The sequence below is a fragment of the Phocoena phocoena genome, chromosome 10, assembly GCF_963924675.1.
Source record: "Phocoena phocoena chromosome 10, mPhoPho1.1, whole genome shotgun sequence".
Taxonomy (NCBI): domain Eukaryota; kingdom Metazoa; phylum Chordata; class Mammalia; order Artiodactyla; family Phocoenidae; genus Phocoena; species Phocoena phocoena.
The window spans coordinates 68,293,185-68,310,759 of NC_089228.1; the positions used below are offsets into that span (position 1 = coordinate 68,293,185).

A 17,575-nucleotide genomic window follows, 5' to 3' on the forward strand; every position below is an offset into this window, starting at 1 on the left:
GCCTTCTCCCAGGGCTAGTGTGAGGGTTGAATACAATATATGTAAAACATCTGGCCAAACAGTATGTGTTCTGTCAATAAATGACAGCTCCTGAGATGATTAAATAGGAGCAAGAGGTGGGGACAGATGACCACCCTCTGTGGCCCCCTCTATATCTCAGGGGTGGAGCTGCTCAAAGCAGACACTAAACCATTAGGGGTGTTTCATGAACATGTTCAGAGTTCATGTTGAGGACTGTGCAGGGAGTCGGAAAACCAGAGGGGAGGGATGGAATGGAGCCCTTTCTGAGCATCCCTCTTACACACTTAACTTTCAGCAAGTTACCTTGTGACTTTTAGCAAGTTATTTAAGCCGTAGTTTTCTCATTTGTAAAATGGGGTTATGGAGAGGAATAAATAAGTAAACTCAGGTAAAGTGTTTAAAACTGTCTGGTACACAGTAAGCCATCAAGCATGTCAGCCAGCATTATTATTCCGTAAGTGATCCTGCACTCCTCTTAAAACCCCACCTCCCCAGGGGACTACAAGGCCTTCGCATGAAAGGACGATGTCTTATCTGCCACAGGTGATGAGGCCTGATACATTCCTGGGGTCCACTGTATATTTGCAAGCTCCTTGCCTCAGTTCTGAGCCAGAAAGGGCACGTCCTATTTAGCCTCCTTTGGCAGAGAAGGAGACTGAAGCCTGGAGAAGGGAACACCCTATCCACTCACAGACACAGGACAGTAGCAGAGCTGGGGCTCGAACCCAGGCCTTCTTCCCACTAGCTTGGAACTCAGTTCACTGCCCTCCACAGACTCCTCTACCCCCGCCTTGTGTCACTAGGGGAGCCCTTTGCAATGCTTGCAATGCATATTCCCAGGCCCATGCAGCACCACTAGCCCTGACTCTTCAGGGGCGGGCCTCAGAGGTTGTATTTGTAACACGCTCCCTTTGAATTTCAGAGGCACTGCTGGATCTGTTTATCTCTGCTTGACGCCATGTTGGTGGATAGAAAATAGGAAGGATTGTGGAACAATTTCCCTGCTTCTGGCCTATGAGACTTCTGCTATTTCACTCTCCCAATATTTAGCAACAAACCCCATGGAAAAGGAAAACACTGTCTGCCAAACCTGTGCGCCATAAAATGCTCACAGATAGCCCATCGCCAAATAAGGATGCTGCATCTTCTCCCTCTCAGAGTCTCAGCACACAAGAGTATACTATTAAAGGCCCTGAAAAGTCCTGCAGTAAACACATCCATGTAACTTGGTTTAATCCAGTGCTTTCCACTTGACCATAAAGCTCTTTCCTAACAGAGTATAATGGCTGTGGAGCCAAGTAACATTCCCCTCCCCAGCCCCTTGGTTGAGAGTAACCAAGCGGCATGAGACATGTCACCAATGAGGCAGCATCCTAAAGAGGGCAACTGAGCAGAAATGGCAAGTCCCTGGCACATGCTTCTGGTCTGTCAGCTCACTCCTTTCTACCTCCAAAAGTGTACACCCCAAACCGTAGGTAGGGGTGGGGACTGCCAGCACCCAGGAGGCCCAGTGAGGAAGCCACAAACTCTCAAGGACGCATGTTAAGGCAAATTCCAGCTTGCTCCGTGGCCTTCTGAAGAGAATTCTCACTGGAACCTAGAAGGGGAATTTCATCAAGGATCCCCATCCCCCATCAGAGAATTTTCTCCCCAGCTGCGAGCCAAGGGGGTGGGGGACACTGGCAAAGTACACGAGGATGCAACAGTAGGATGTAGAGCCAAACAAGGCTGACAGACAGCAAAGGGAATGAAAACCCTTGATTAAAAGCCCCATCACATCAGCTTTCCTGCAGCTTTCTTCCCCACCCTAAATTTTAAAAGGTTAATCATGACCAAGTGGGATCTGGTGTTCTGCTTCCCCCTCCTGACTCTTTCAGGGGAAGTGTGTCTGCAGGCTGCGGAAACTTCCAAACAGAGCAGAGTGGTGGGAAGGCAAGGAGAGAAAAGAAGAAGGGGGTGCTGCCGACTCCCCCACCTGAAGTTGGTTCTATCTCCCAGTTACTGGATGGCAGGGCAAGTACCATCACCCTAACCACCTCCTGGAAGCATCACTGAGTGTTCCGGGCCAGGCGATATGAAAACAGAATCTGTGGTCTGGTCCTAGCTTCTATCAGATAGTCAGTCAACAAATCCTTATAAGTGTGACGTGCTGAGCTTGGTGCTGGGGGTACAGAGAGCTATGGCACTCAGGCCCTGCACTAGGGAAGTGCGTAGTCTAGAAGAGGTGGGATAAGAATGATGCCTATAAAGGCCTGCTGAGAGGCAGAAAGGAAACAAGGAGGGATTACTGTGAGCTGGAGTTATGTCTCAGGTCTCCCTCCCATCACCATGATATAACGATCACATAATAATATATACATAATAATAATATTACTCTGCGCAGGCGTTTTATTGAGTGTTTTATATCTATTATCTTATTTATTGCCCACAACAAGCCTATTATTGTTCCCACTAGTCAGATAAGGAAGCTGAGGCTCAGCAAGTTTAAAGTAACTTGCCCAAGGACACCCTGCTGATTTGGAGTCCATCTGACTCTCTGACTTTTGTGCTAAGCCCCATGCATTTCCAGTTTGCAAGTGCCGGGCACAGTGCTGAGGACACAGGGCTCCAGGTGCAGGACATAGTCTCTGAGTCACTGGTTGGGCCTGTCCCACGTGGCATCCTTAGAAACTACTCCTCCCTTATTCTCCCAGCTCCTGGTACACACATGTTTATCGATCCTTTTGTGTATGTAATGCAAATGGACACTTAATAATTTAGCAGAGTTAACAGTGCTGAAATATTAACAGGCTTTTCTCTTTTAATTAGCTGCTCAGAGAATGGCGGCCGGGGCCTGAAAGGAGGCTCTCAGGGCAGGCGCTCGGCTGGCTCCTCCTGGGCCTCCTTCTGCCAGAGATGATGCTACACACCTCTCCTGCGGACCACAGGCCATCAAATGTGTACCTCTCGGGAAAATTAACCCTGCTCTCTGTGCTCTCCACAGTGGGGCTTCGCCCTGCCCTCCCCACAGCCCTGTCTGCAGAGCTGGCTGAAGTCTGCCCTCTATTTGGGCCGCTGGCCAGGGGGCAGGCCAGGTGGCTTCTCAGGAGTTCTGGAGTCTAGGGGAGGTGCCAATTCCATGCTGGGAAAACAAGTTTGAACCAGTCCCCCCACCAGTACCACCTCCCCTGGCCTCTCCTTAGTGTCAGTCATCTTGAGGGGAAGCATCAGCACACCCTGCCCCGTCCACCTCTGGTCACTGTCTCAGGGCATTAGACCTTGGTCCAGGATGATTCTCTCTCCATCTTCCCTCTTGCTCCCTGGCCTCCCAGCCCTTCAAAGGCACATACGATCGCCTGTTAACTTACCATTGATTCATGGATCCCTTCTGTAACATTTCCTGAGCACCTGTTGTCCTGCCCTCGGCTCTAGAATGCAGAGGCAGTCAGGCACATCCCCCTCCCTGAAGCACCTCTGCCCTCCCCTTGCTGCCGACTCTATTAAAGTCTGCTCTCAGCAATACGTCTTTTTTGCTTACCAAAACCAGATCCACATTCAGCCGACCTCCCCTTTGGCTTCAAAAATCTCTCCCCAACCTGAGTATGTATGTATCTATCTCTGACCTCCGGGTCCAAGAGCACTGTTACTGAGTGTGGAAAGCAGCCACAGCTGAAAGATCAGGGCACAGGCTGCCAGCCTGTCACCATGATTGAGCATGAAAATAAGCTCTGCTCTCATAGTCAGAGGCAGGGCCTGGTAGGGCTCGCAGGGTCTGCCGCTGTGTGTAACGCCTGGTTCCATTTTCAGGAGCTGATACTGTTTGCAGAGCCTGATGCTTCCGGCAGAGCCTGGCACCGCTGAAAGTGGTGGCCAGTCCATCTGGGCCCCCGTCCCTGGGAAGGTTTGGCACCACTGCACCTACATCCTGGCCCCATCAGAAGGCACACAGGTTTTGAGAGGGCCAGGTTCTACTCCTAGAATCTTCACTGTCTGCATACCAGTGGAAGTCTAACCTGCACACAACGAATGAACTCAGGGATGTTAGGACAGGCCACCAGAAAGCCCTCTAAAGTGGGGGCTCTGAGGTCCCCTGGGGGAAACTATAAAGGGACTTTCTCCCTGGTGGGCAGGGAGATCAAAACTGTCAACAAATGAGGTGCCCTAGGACAGTGCTAACATTATAGGCAGGACCCTCGGGGAAGAGAGATCAGAAAGGCACATGCCTCAAGTTGGGCACTGCTTGAGCCGAAGCTGTAAATGCAAGTCTGAGGGGCTGCCCAGATGGTGTAGTATGAGGGGCAGGAGGTAGGGCTCTATCTCTCCTCTAATAACTATGTGACCTTGGGCAAGTTATTTAATTTCTCGAAGCCTCAGTCTCTTCATCTGTAAAATGGGGATAATACTACATCTCAGCTCTAGTGAAAATAACTTCTGGGTTGTGAGGATGAAACGAGATAATGCACATTTGGTACAGAGCATAATCACTAGTATCTAGTAAGTGCTCAATAAATTTCAGTTCCCTTTCCATTTGATCATATAGCCTGGGACCCTTTGGGAGCCTGTTCCAAGGGCCTGTAAGAGGAAAATGTAAAACTGAATGAAGAGGTCTACTTTGGGGGGATGCCAAGAGCCATAATCCCGAGAGACCAGAACATCAATATGGACAGAAAGCGGTAATCACTGGAAGGAAAGCTCTCCCCAGAAGAACATCCAGGATGATGGAGAGAGAGAGGGGCTACCACCTATCAGAGCAGAGAATGGTTTCTGGAACCCAGGACCTGAGCCTGCCTGGCCCAGGGCTGTGGGGCCCATGGACATAGGGTTTCTCGTGTAAAAATTTTCTGCTGGGGTCCCGCTACGCAGCCCCACCAAGATCTGCAGTCCTGGAGACCCCACCACTGCAGTTCACTTGGCCCTGGACCCTGGCAGTGGGCCAAATTCTGGAGGTGACCAAGCTTCCAACTGACAAAGCATACCTATTGAACCAAGCCCATGGGAGGGGCAGGGCTGGAGTAGACACAGCATTCTCATTCAGATTGTTTGCAATAATTGCTGTGTGACCTGGGGCAAATCATTTAACTCTCTAGTCTACAACCTCAGTTTCCTGCCTATAAAATGGGCATAAGAATGCTCCCTATTGAGAGTGTTAAATACAATAAGAATGGAAGCCACCAATCACAGCACATGCTGCCTAGTAGATGCTCTAGAAGTATAGTTAGAAGCGAGCAGAATAAAACCAAACTCATGGGGCTTCCCTGGTGGTGCAGTGGTTGAGAGTCCGCCTGCCGATGCAGGGGACACGGGTTCGTGCCCCGGTCCGGGAAGATCCCACATGCCACGGAGCGGCTAGGCCCGTGAGCCATGGCCGCTGAGCCTGCGCGTCCTGAGCCTGTGCTCCACAACGGGAGAGGCCACAACAGTGAGAGGCTCTCATACCGCAAAAACAAACAAACAAACTCATACCTAAGGGTGTGTCCACCCTGAGAAGGTCCCCCTAGTCTGAGAGTTGAAGCCTCCAGTGTTGAGCCTGACAGGCCCCTGAGTAACCCTGTTTATTGGAGCCTGAGGCTCAGTCACCTGGGCACCAGTGTACCTGTGACCAACACTACGGATGGGGCACATCCTGGGTGGGACCAGAGACACACTGCCAGGTCCAGGCCCCCAACCCAGAATGCAGAGCCTTGGCCAACCCTGGGCCAGGGAATGGAGGGAGCAGTGGCCTCGCTAAAGCAAAGAACCCTCAAAGGCCCCTATGACCCAAAAGCCCAGTGTTTTGAGACCCAAGCCTGAAGCACAGGGCACAGCTTGCAGCATGACACAGGCCTGGCTGTGGGAACCGAGGGAGACAGGGGGCTGAGGCACTGGACTGGGGCTGAAATGAGCATCTGGGGACCTGGGTCCTCAGAAAGAACAGGATGGTGGGGGGGCGGGGCTTGGGCCCCCTGAAAGAATGGGATGGTGGCAAGTGGGTGGGAGTTCTTTCCAACCAAACCTGCAAGAACTGGCTGGAAGTTCCACTCCAGCGCTTAACTTGACTAAACCCCCATCTCACCATACAAAACAGAGGCCAATAATATTAGGCTCATCGTGTCTCACTTGATATGTCATTTCAAGTGAGATGACATATCAGAAAGTGCCATGTAAACTGTAAAGTTCTGCACAGATCAGGTCTTATTATTATTAGGTGTTCAAAAGATCCAAATATAGCTTCTGGAAGTTAAGAAGCAGGCCATAATGCACCTATTAAACCAGTGAAAATAAATTAAAATGATAAAAATCCATTGTGGCTGGGCTGCGTACAAGCCCGGCTCAAACTTTTTGTAGCACGGGCCGGCAGTGCGAAATGAGAACCATAAAACTGTTCCTATCCTATGACCTATTAGGCAATCTCACTTTGGGGAATAGGCCCCAAGGAAATAATTTAAAAGGAAAAAGTAATTCACATGAGGATATTCATGGCAGAGCTATTTAGAAGAAGAAATTGGCATCTGCCCAAATGCCCAGCACTGGAGAAATGGTGACCAAACTCCAGCGCATCAATGCAGGGGGTGCCCTGCGGCCATTAAGCTGACAGGTCTGAGGGCTCAGTCAATACCAGGAGATGTGTGTAGGAGATAAAGTCAGCCAAGAGAGCCGAATGGACCACTGTTTACTGCTATGTAAAAATGTATTGACAGGTATGGGCAGGGAAGTTAGAATGAATGGTTAATGTTTGATGGTCACTAGGTTCCGTTTTTTTCCTATGAAGTTGTTTAAGTGGATAATAACAACCCTGAAAGCAAAATCAATCTTGAAGCTTAACAGCAGGTGGGGCCTTAGACACCAGGACAGAAGGACAGGGGACAGAAGGACAGTGTTTCTGCAGAGCTTACCACCGCCACTCTGGCTGGGCAGCACTCTGCCCCCCCCCCCACCCCCACCCCAGGCTACTGTGGGTTCCTGAGCATCATCCCACCCACCTGGGGGTAGAATTATGAGTGTCACAACCTGACGGCTTGAAACCTCTTAAAGCAGCCCCTGTGTAGTTCCTCCAGGCTGGACCTTCACCCCAGCTCAGGAGGCAGGAGGAGGATTGCCTCTGAAGGTTTAAAAACCAGGGATCAGAGATGCAAGGGCCTGATTAACTTTATGCCTCTGTCCACATCCACTGACCTCAGGAGGACAGCACTTAGTGACCCCGCCACACCCCCAAGGCCTGAGAGCCATTCCTCACCCTCCGTCACTGAAAACACACTGGCAGCCAGAAACCTGGGAGTCATCCCTGCCTTCTCTCTGTCCACATCCCATGCCCAATCCACCAGCTCAACCTTCGGAACTGATCGTGCATCTGACCCCGAAACACCAACCTGGTCTTAGAAACCACTACCACGACGCCCTGCCTGGATTTTTACAGCAGCCTCCAGAGACCTCTACCCTGCTTCCTCCCTTGCCTGGCACAGTCTGTTCTCCACAAGCAGCCAGAGGGATCCCTTTACATTAGGTCAGATCCTGTCCCTTCTCTTCTCAAAACCCTACCGTGGGTCTCCTCTCACTTTGAGTCAAAGCCATAGCTTTTTCAATAGCCTGCCACACCCTGCATGTGCCCTCCTCCCAGCTGTGGCCACACTGCTGTCTTTGCTCTTCTTCAAGCAGACGAAAGCCCACTTCCACCTCAGGGCCTTTGCACTTGCAGCTCCCCCTGCTGGATTGCTCTTCCCTGGATTTCCAGAGCTCACCCCATTGCTTCCTTCAGCTCTCTTCTGAGACAGGCCTTCCCTGACCACCCTTTTTAAGACAGCATTCCTGCCCCCACCGCCATCAATCTCAATCCCCTTACCTGCTTTGTGTGTTCTTCATACCACTCATCAACACCAGCATGTTAAATAGTCACTTGCGGGTTTCCCTGGTGGTGCAGTGGTTAAGAATCAGCCTGCCATTGCCGGGGACACGGGCTTGTGGCCCTGGCCCAGGAAGATGCCACATGCTGCGGAGCAACTAAGCCTGCGCACCACAACTACTGAGCCTGTGTGCCACAACTACTGAGGCCCGCGTGCCTAGAGCCCCCGCTCCACAACAAGAGAAGCCACCGCAATGAGAAGCCCGCGCACCACAACAAAGAGTAGCCCCTGCTCGCCACAACTAGAGAAAGCCCGCGTGCAGCAACAAAGACCCAACGCTGCCAAAAAATAAATAAATAAAAATTTTTAATAAATAAATAAATAAATAGTCACTTGTGCATTCTCTTTCTGTGTCCCTTTCAAAAGGAGAACACCCCTGGGAGGGAAAGCACGTTAAATTTCTGAAAGGGATGACCAGATGACCAATCTTTTTTTTCTTTTTTTTTTCAAGAGTCAATTCCAGAAGCATAAAGTTTGGGAACATATTTTCTTTTAGCATCAGGTATATTTATAAATTGGGAAATGTAATACTTGCCCCTCTGCTAAGTATTCTCATTATTTTTTTCTTCCATCACTGAAGGGTTTCGCTCCTTTTTGGCTGAAATTTAAGAATCCACATAAGTGGCATGCACTGTAGGATCTCAGCATGCCAAGTCTCTGAACAACTTGTAAATGACTTGAAACCCAGTCGGCTGGGGGAGAAAAGTGAAGGATCTGTGGATGGGGGAGGCCAATTGGACCTAAGTTCAATCACAACCAGGGACAGAAAAGTCACTGCCATTAGGAGGCTCCTGGGGGCTAAGGACAGGAGGTGGGGGGCACTGCCTCTTAGGAGGAAAGTGAGGTCTGGAATGGGCAGCCATGTGGGTAGCAGTAAAGGGCTGGGTGCAAAACACACCTGTCTCCCAACTCATAAAGTAGCTCATAGGGAATATTCTTACTATAAATTTCCCCAAGAGGAAGATGGGAGGAGGGGTGGAATTCTGCCACACTTTCTCTAGCACCAGGGTCTCGGCCTTTCCTCCAATATTGTGTCACATGCCTGTACATAGAGCCTCACATGCCACTTCCCTGGTGGCAGCCTCTGTGATTCATCAGAGCAGGCCTGAGCAGGCCTGGGCGCTGGAATCACTCACTTAGCAGTGCCTCCTCTGAAAAGCCCCAGGCACTGGGCCCAGAATGGTTTTCCACAAGTTCCCATTTCCTCTTCACCACAGCCCCCTGAGGGGAGCGCTATTATTATCATTTGCTTGTGCACAGGGAAACTGAGACACAGAGTATACCCTGCCCAAGATCACACAGCCAGTGAGTGACTGGGGCAGGACTTGAACCCAGACCTGTTGCAGAAGCCTCTGCTACAAGCCTGCAGGCCACACGGCTTCCCACACTCCCACCTGAGCGAGAGAGATGACTTTGATATATTTAGTTACTTGCTTCTGAAATTAGACCTCGGTGGGGTCATGGAGCCTGGCAAGTCATGTGCGACAGCTGACCTGAGAGCTGCTAGTCACTGACACCTTGGTGTGAAGAACTTCTCTGGTTACTCTCCTCCCTGGGGCACTGAGGCATGAGGGAAGGAAACAGTGGAGAGCAGGGGTTGGGGGCAAAGCTGCAGGACCACTTGGCTGACCCTTCCCAGAATCCTCCTCTCTGGTTGCCATGGAGCCACCTCTGCAGAGGCTTGAGCCCTGGCGGGGAGCGGAAGACCAGGTGGCACCAAAGAAAGTGATCCAGAAGAAAGGAAGCTGGCCTGTCTGTGGAGGCCCTTGGAAAAGGGGGGCTGCAGAGGCATCAGTCCTGAGACCCTGGGTCACTAGGGCCAGCCGCAGGTGGAAGGGAGAAGTGATTCCCAGGAGAAACTGAAAACACTGAGCAGAGACGGCTGAGGGAGGTGACAGAAGTATGCAGAAGGTTGAGGAAAGTGAGGTGCAGGAGGACGCCTGGACCCTGCCAAAACTGGGTGCTTGGCAGCACTAGCCCAGTGCCCAGCAAGTAGCTGGTACTTAATAAATGTCAGCCAGAGCTATCGTTATCCTAGGTGCTCAAAAGAGACTCCCTGGTTAGGACACCCGTGAGCTCCAGTCTGCTCAGGCCAGGAATGAAGCGTGAGCACTGTGTCAGGCAGATGTGCTCAGGGCTCCCGCCGTGAGGGGCCCCCTGCCCTGCAAGGGGACTCTCCAAGGTGCCAGCTCCCCTCTGAGCCTGGGCAGTTCTGCTCCTGCGAGGATGGCTGGGGAGGGCTTCAGGAGAAGAAGAGGCCCCCTGCCACTCAGCCCAGCTAGGGCCACTGTGCCCATGCGTTCAGCCCAGCCCCTACCCTGGCACGGGCACAGCGGGTGAGCGCACGCCTGGCACAGGCCCCAGTGCGGGGAGAGAGGCTCCAAGCAGGCAGCTTTGTATTTTGTGAAAACCACATCCACAACTGAGCTTTCCAGCCAAGCAGGGCCTGCTGGGAAGGGTCTCTCTTCCCATCCCCCTGCTGGGGCCCACCCTCCCCTCCTCAGCCCTCACCCCCAGGAGCCATAGGGAGTACCAGCTGCCACCCTGGCTGGCATGGGGGGCTGAGGGGGATGGCCTGGGCCCAGCTCTGGCCGTGCCAGGGTTCCCCGTTCCCCCACCCTGACCCCCTTCCTGCCTGGAATAAATTGGAATACAAATCAGAGGGAAATGCTTTCCTCTGTTTGAACAAATTGCTATGGATTCCTCCCTGTCTCAGGTCAGGGCTTGAAATGGGGGATATTTTCACTCGCTGACTGCTAATAGACTCGGGAGAAGTTTCTGGATCGATGGAGGCCGGGAAAATTAGCCAGGAGCTTCAGGCCAGCCTCAGCCTGTCCCTGCCCCCCACTTCAGGTCTCCCAGAAGCGGTGGTGGGCAGTTATAACCCAGGCTGGACATAGCGCTGGGTTGACGGTCCAGAGAGCTGGATGCCCATTCCCGCCCCCTGCCTGGAGACCAAGGCAAGGATGACCAGGGGCTGCCCAGAGGAGCAGTTGGATAAAGGTGGACCCAAAGAAGCCCCCAAAGAGGTCTGTAGTCCCCCCACACATACATACATGACTCCCTGCACATAAACCCATGTTCTTGTGGGCATGATCACATATATGCATACTTTCAGCACATGCATGCCCACGTATATTTACATGTGCATGAAAAATACTGATGAAGTGTACATGCCCAGCATAGAGAGGACTTGGGGAATGTATTTCAGCTCCGGCTGAGGTACCCAGTGAGCACAGCTTATCTCCTGCCAATGGTTCTCCATACACAAACAGACAGACAGAAAGACACACACACACACACACACACACTGATCTCCACCAGCAGCCAGGGCTCCCCACCAATCATTCCTTTCACCCCTCAGCCCCGCATCCCTGGCTCTATAATTCTGCAAGGGAGCCTGAAGGAGCCACTGGCTTCACTGGCCCCAGCTCCGCCAGAATGAAGGGCAGGAGACTGTGGGGAGATGCAGCCCACCCTCGCCCTGGACAGCCTCACAGCCCCTGCTCCCTCAGCTCCCGAGAAGGTGAGGGAGTGAGGCAGGCAGGGTGTCGGTGCTTCAAGCAGATTAGGGCATCCCTCAGGGCTGAGCCCTCCCAGCACCCCCAAGGTCACTGTGCCAGTGGGCAACGCCAGGGGCCATGGCTGTATGGGGAACTGGAGGAAGCCAGGAGCGGGGGCGAGAACTCACTGTAGCCTCTGAATGCCCCAGAAGGAGGTGGGTGGCTTGATCTGGAGAAAGCCTCTTACGTCTCCTGCCTGCTGCCCCTGGCACATTAAGCCACACATGCACACGCACGTGTACACACGCACACACTCCTCTCGGTATCCTAGAGCCCAGATATGACTTGGGAGATAGAAGTGGGAGAGAAGGGTGTATTCAATGGCAGGTAGAGCTTGGAGTGACCCTTCACCTCTGACCACTGGTTTCTGCCTCTAAAAACTGACCAGTTAGGGCCAGGTAACCTTTAAGCCCATTACCTGTGACCTTCCATGATTCCAAGCTGGGCTGCCTGTTTGCTCTGTGGTCTGGGGACTTCTCTTGCCCTCTCTAGGCCTCAGGTTTCTTTTCTAACACATTATTATATTTGATCTAAGTTCCCTCCTGGCTCTGACAATGCCAGTGCAGTTTTGAACTTCATGGGAGCTTATAAATGCCATGCAGATGTGTCCTTGCTTCTCCTGAGCCCACAGGATAATATAGGAGAATGAGAAAGATCCAGCTGGAAAGTCCTTTGACGTGACTTTTAACTTCAGCCTTGGCACCTAATTGCTGTGTGACCTTGACCTTACCTTCTCTGGTCTCAGTCTCTTCCTGCACAAACTCCTTGCGATTCAAGTGCCTCTGGGTCAGTTAAGACCACTGTATCACAGCTGAGCTCACTTCTTACCACACCCTCAAGCTCCAACTCCTGGCCTTCTCTGTGTCTGGAATACATGGCCTTATTCCAGAAAGGAGAGTAAAGCCAGGTCTTGTGATGGCACAGACCTTCAGCTTGCCTTGTGGGCTTACGTATTTTGCTAGAGATAAACTGACCTCCCCAGAGGCCCCCTGCATTTTACTGGAACACCAGAATCCAGCTCCCTCCCCAAGTCTACCCTCCGGATGTCCCTCTCAGTGATGGGATAAGTGCCTTCATTTAGAGTTTCACATAGGAAAAGTCTCAGGGCTAAGGAGATATTCAAGTTCAGGTCAGAGGCCTCAGCTTCTGAATCTTTCTGATAAGAGATTATGTTACAACAAGCTGAAATAAGGTTAGACAATGAGAAGAACTTCCCAACAAAGGATTAGACATTGAGCAAACAGCAGTGGGGTTGCCTGGGCTCATGCGGGTATGGGCTTGCTGAGAGGCAGAAAGATGAGGTAGATCATGGTTTCTAGCACAGTCCCTCAGTTTCCGGTTCCCGCAAACCAGGAGGGTCCACAGAGCTCTCCTGCGGCTGGGACTGAAAGGAGCTACCTGCTAGTGGAGGGAGGTACCAACCAGTGGAAACGAACAACCTCACGGAAATGTGAATGAACAGTGTGCTGGGGTGAGGGGGAGCAAACGAGCATTAGCAGATGGGAAGCTGGACCCTCACATGAACGTCTGGGTTGCCCCAAGCAAGCCTTTTCCCTGCTCTGGTTCTCTGTCTTCTCTAAGGTTCCTTCTGGCCATACTCAGAGCTGCCAGAGCACCCCACCCAACCCGAGCTAGGCTGGCAGGGTAGAGTGAGGTAGGGAGAAGAACAGCTGTTCACATCCATCAAAATCCTTTCATTTCAAGAAATGCCAACTGATCCTGAGGTGGGGATTTGTGGTAAAGACTGCTCATGAGCTATCCAACTTCCATTCTCCCCTTCTATCTAAATAAACCCTGATATTCTCTTAGGTGAGAATATGTCCATCTAAAAGACTACATTTCTCAGCCTCCCTTCATCTAAGAATGGCCAGTAAGGGACTTCCCAGGTAATCCAGTGGTTGAGAATCCGCCTTCCAATGCAGGGGACCCAGGTTGGATCCCCGGTCAGGGAACTAAGATCCCACATTCCGCAGGGCAACTGGAGCCCGCACGTCGCAACTACAGAGCCCTCACACCACAACTAGAGAGAATCCTGCGTGCCACAACGAAAGATCCCATGTGACACAACTAAGACCCGACTAAGCCAAAAAAAAAAAAAAAACAGAATGGCCAGTAAGATGTAAGCAGACATCATTGGGAGGGGGCTTTTGGAAAAGCTGACTCAACTGGTAAATGACTCAGCCTTCTAAGTGTTCCTCCCTTCTTCCTGCCTGGAATGTCTCATGATGGCTGAGCCCCAGCAGCCCCTTGGTGACATTAAGGCAAAATGCTCTAAGGCAGGGGTTCCCGAACTTGTCTGCACATCTGAATCATCTCGGGATCTTTCTTTTTAAAAAAAAAAAAAAAAAAATGCTGATCCCTGGTTCTCACTCCCAGACATTCTGACTCAGTTGATGTGAGGTATGACCGAAGCATCACAAATTTTAAACACCCCCAGGGAATTCTAATATGCAGCAAGGTTTGAGAAGCACCACTGTGAGGAGATCAGAACAGCAAGATGAAGGGAGCCTGGATCGCTAGTGACCAAGGAGCCACCAGAGCAGCCGTGGATAGCCTACTTCTAGACTTAAGAAAGTCACTTTAATTTGTTGGAGACTCTGTAGTCAGGTCTTTGGTTCTGGCAACAGAATGTGATTCCTAACTGATATAGAACTGAGGGTCCTCGTGCTGCTCCCATCAGCAACCCATTCTCCACAGCACAGTCTAGGGGAAAAAAAAAAAAATAGGTCAGATCCTGCCCTCTGGAATTTCACACTGGGGGCAGTAGGCAAGTACCAGACTTGGTATTGGGCAGGCTTGAGTTCAAATCCTGACTCCACTACCTGCTAACTTCAGGGGCTTGGGCAAGTCCCTCAAGCTGAGCCTCAGCTTCGTCATCTGGAAAATGAGGACGCTGGAAAAGGCTGCGTTCTCCCGCACCACTGCGAGCTCCTTGGGGGCAGGTATCCTTCAGCCCTCCCTGCCGTCACAGCGCCCACCTCCCTTCCAGACACTTAGCAACTGCTCATTAAACATTTGCTCGGTTTACATTTGAGTTGAATTGCTACGATGGGGCCCCGCTCTGAAATTTTCATTTTCTCTAAACCAAAAAGAGAAGAGAATAAACAAAAGGGCCACATTTCAAAAAGGTAACAGAATTTACCTATTGAAAATCAATGAAAACAACATTTCTGGAGCAGTTTCTTTCAGTCTCTTTAGGTTCAGGTCTGGAAATTCCCTGGCTAGAAGCAGAGTGAGAGAGGCTACTCTCCCAAGCTCCTGACCTTTCCAGTTAGACTACTAAACTAGAAAGTCCCCTGGCTCATAATTTAAAAAATGGTAAGTGTGTTTTTTTTAAGACCCAAGGGTCTAGATGAGCATGGCTGAAACAAAGCTTGGGCGGTGACCTGGAAAACCCAGAAATGCCCTCAGAAAGCCCAAGGGAAGAAGGCATCTGTTTGGGCCTGACTCATTCAGATGCACTGTCTACACCAGCTGTGCCTGAGAATCAACTGGAGAGCTTCTGACCACAGCTGCCTTGATGCCACCTGCAGAGTTTCTGATTCAGGAGGTCTGGGGGTGGAGTCAGGCGTCTGTTCTTGAAAAAGCTCTCCAGGTGGTTCTGACATGCCCGCCGGGCTGAGAAACACTTCTCTACACAGCTCCCAACCCTCAAGATAATCAAAGTCAATCCCTGCTGAGTTTCTGGGACTGGAAAGGAACCAAGAAGAGCCTGGGGTGGAATCTCCAAAGCTGGCCAAGCAGTGGCCTCACGCCCGCCCACATCACACTCTCTCCCTCTCCCTCTCCCTCTCTCCTCTCTCTCTCTCTCTCTCTCTCTCTCTCTCTCTCTCTCTCTTTCTCTCTCTCTCTCTCCCTCCCTCCCTCTCTCTCTCTCCCTCTCTCTCTCTCTCTCCCTCCCTCTCTTTCTCTCCCTCTCTCTCTCTCTCTCTCTCTCTCTCTCTCTCTCTCTCCCTCCCTCTCTCTCTCTCTCTCTCTCTCACACACACACACACACACACACACACACACACACTGAGGTCACCCACCCCTGCAGCCCCAGCTTCCCACAGGCAGAAGGCCCGGCCTGGGTAGGGGAACTGCGGTTCCAGCCCTCCCTGGCCTGCGACATTTCTCAAAAGAGCAGCCTGAACCTCCTGCTTCCATACACCACCCACACCCAGGGCTCCCTACCATCTGCCTGCCATCTCCTCTGCTCTCATGAAACAAAGTCCACATAGATTGCCTTAGAGTTTACGAAGTGCTATCACTCTCGGCTCCTCTGTAATCCCAAGAGGTGGGAGCGCCTGAACCAGCCTTCCAGACAAGGAAACTGAGCTCAGAGAGGTGAGGCTCCTGGGCCAGGCTCTCTCAGAGGCAGCAAGCTGCCCACTGACCCTCCAACCCAAGTCTTCCCATTTGAGTCCAATCCTCTTCCCTGTCTGCCCTTGCTGTTCAAAGAGCAATCTGTGGGCTAGCAGCGTCAGCATCACCCAGGAGTTGGTTGGAAATGCACAATCTCTGCTCAGCTCCAGACCCACTGAGTCAGAATTTGCATTTTCACAAAATCCCCAGGGGACTCCTTGGGAAGTCCCCTTAGAAGGAGCCCCGCTCTGTGCTGCAGCCGCATCCCCACCAACCTCCCAGTCCCCAGACGGCCCTTACTCTGTCTCCTCCCCCACCTCAGATGGCCCTTCCTCCCGTGGACTCCATCCCTTCCCTGCCTTTCTGGTCCCTGTCCCCTCCTGGGTCTCCTCCTACCTCCCTGATGCCACCTGCTCTGTCTCCTCTTTCTCCTCCCACCCCCAGGGCACTGGTCTCAGCCCAGTCTCCTCTCTCACTCTACTCTCTCTTCCTTGGCAATTTTATCCCACCTTGTGGTCTCACCTCACATCATTGTGTAGACATAAATCCAGATGTGCAAGTCCACCACTCAGAACAGATCTCTCCCCTGAGCACCGCCACTCATGTCCATCAACATCTCTCCCAGACATCCCAGCACCAGAATCCCATGAAGTTCAAAACTGCACTGGCATTGTCATTCAAATAAAACTATTCACCGAGGCCTTGCTAAGTGCCAAGAACAGTGCTCAGGGCTTTCCAGGTACGGCTTATTGCATGCTTATCACAAACCCATCTGACAAGCAGAAGAGCCACGGCTTTGAAAGCAGATGTAATTTCTCGGGCTCTCACAGCTGGTTCAAACACGGGTTCCTTACCCAGAAGGCCAGGCATTTAACTGCTTCACTCCACTGCCCCAGACCTGTCTGACTTCCCATGGCCTTCACTCCATCTCATTGCCATTGTGTGCCAAGCCTCCCAACACCAAACTTCAGAGCTGTTTTCAGCTCCCATCCCTTGCCCAAGCTCTGAAATACTGTCAGGACCCAATGATTGTACAGTCTCACTTCTCGCCTTTTGTAACAGTCTCTGACTGGATCCTTCCCCCATCCCCAACCTCCTACGGTCTATGCTCTACATGGCAGCCAGAGGGATTCTATTAAAAAGGTGTCAGTTCATGTCTGTCCTCTGCTCAAAACCCTCCCATGGCCCCCACCTCTCTCAGGATAAAATCCAAAGTCCTGGGCTTCACTGGTGGCGCAGTGGTTGAGAATCTGCCTGCCAATGCAGGGGACACGGGTGCAAGCCCTGGTCCGGGAAGATCCCACATGCCGCGGAGCAACTAAGCCCGTGCGCCACAACTACTGAGCCTGCGCTCTAGAGCCCACGAGCCACAACTACTGAGCCCGCGTGCCACAACTACTGAAGCCCACGCGCCTAGAGCCCGTGCTCCGCAACAAGAGAAGCCACTGCAATGAGAAGCCTGCGCACCACAACAAAGAGTAGCCCCCGCTCGCCACAGCTAGAGAAAGCCCGTGCGCAGCAATGAAGACCCAACGCAGCCAAAAATAAATTAATTAAATAAATTAGTTAAAAAGAAAATCCAAAGTCCTTACTTAGCCTTCAAGGCTGCAAACAACCTGCCCCCATTAACTCTCTAACCTCACCTCCTACTCCCTTCCCCATGGCTCACTCTGCTCCAGCCATACTGGACTCCTCGTTGTTACTAAGTAGTCCAGGCAAGTTACTACCCCAGGGCCTTTGCACTGGCTATTCTCCCGCCTGGATCACACTTCCTGCAGACATCCACGGGGC

General features: G+C 51.8%; 1 protein-coding gene across 1 annotated transcript in view; it reads right to left on the reverse strand.

Moving 5' to 3' along the window:
• Window positions 1–17,575, reverse strand: part of MDGA1 (MAM domain containing glycosylphosphatidylinositol anchor 1) — a 53,275-nt gene that overhangs the window by 28,548 nt on the left and 7,152 nt on the right. The gene's annotated exons all lie outside the window — the stretch shown is intronic.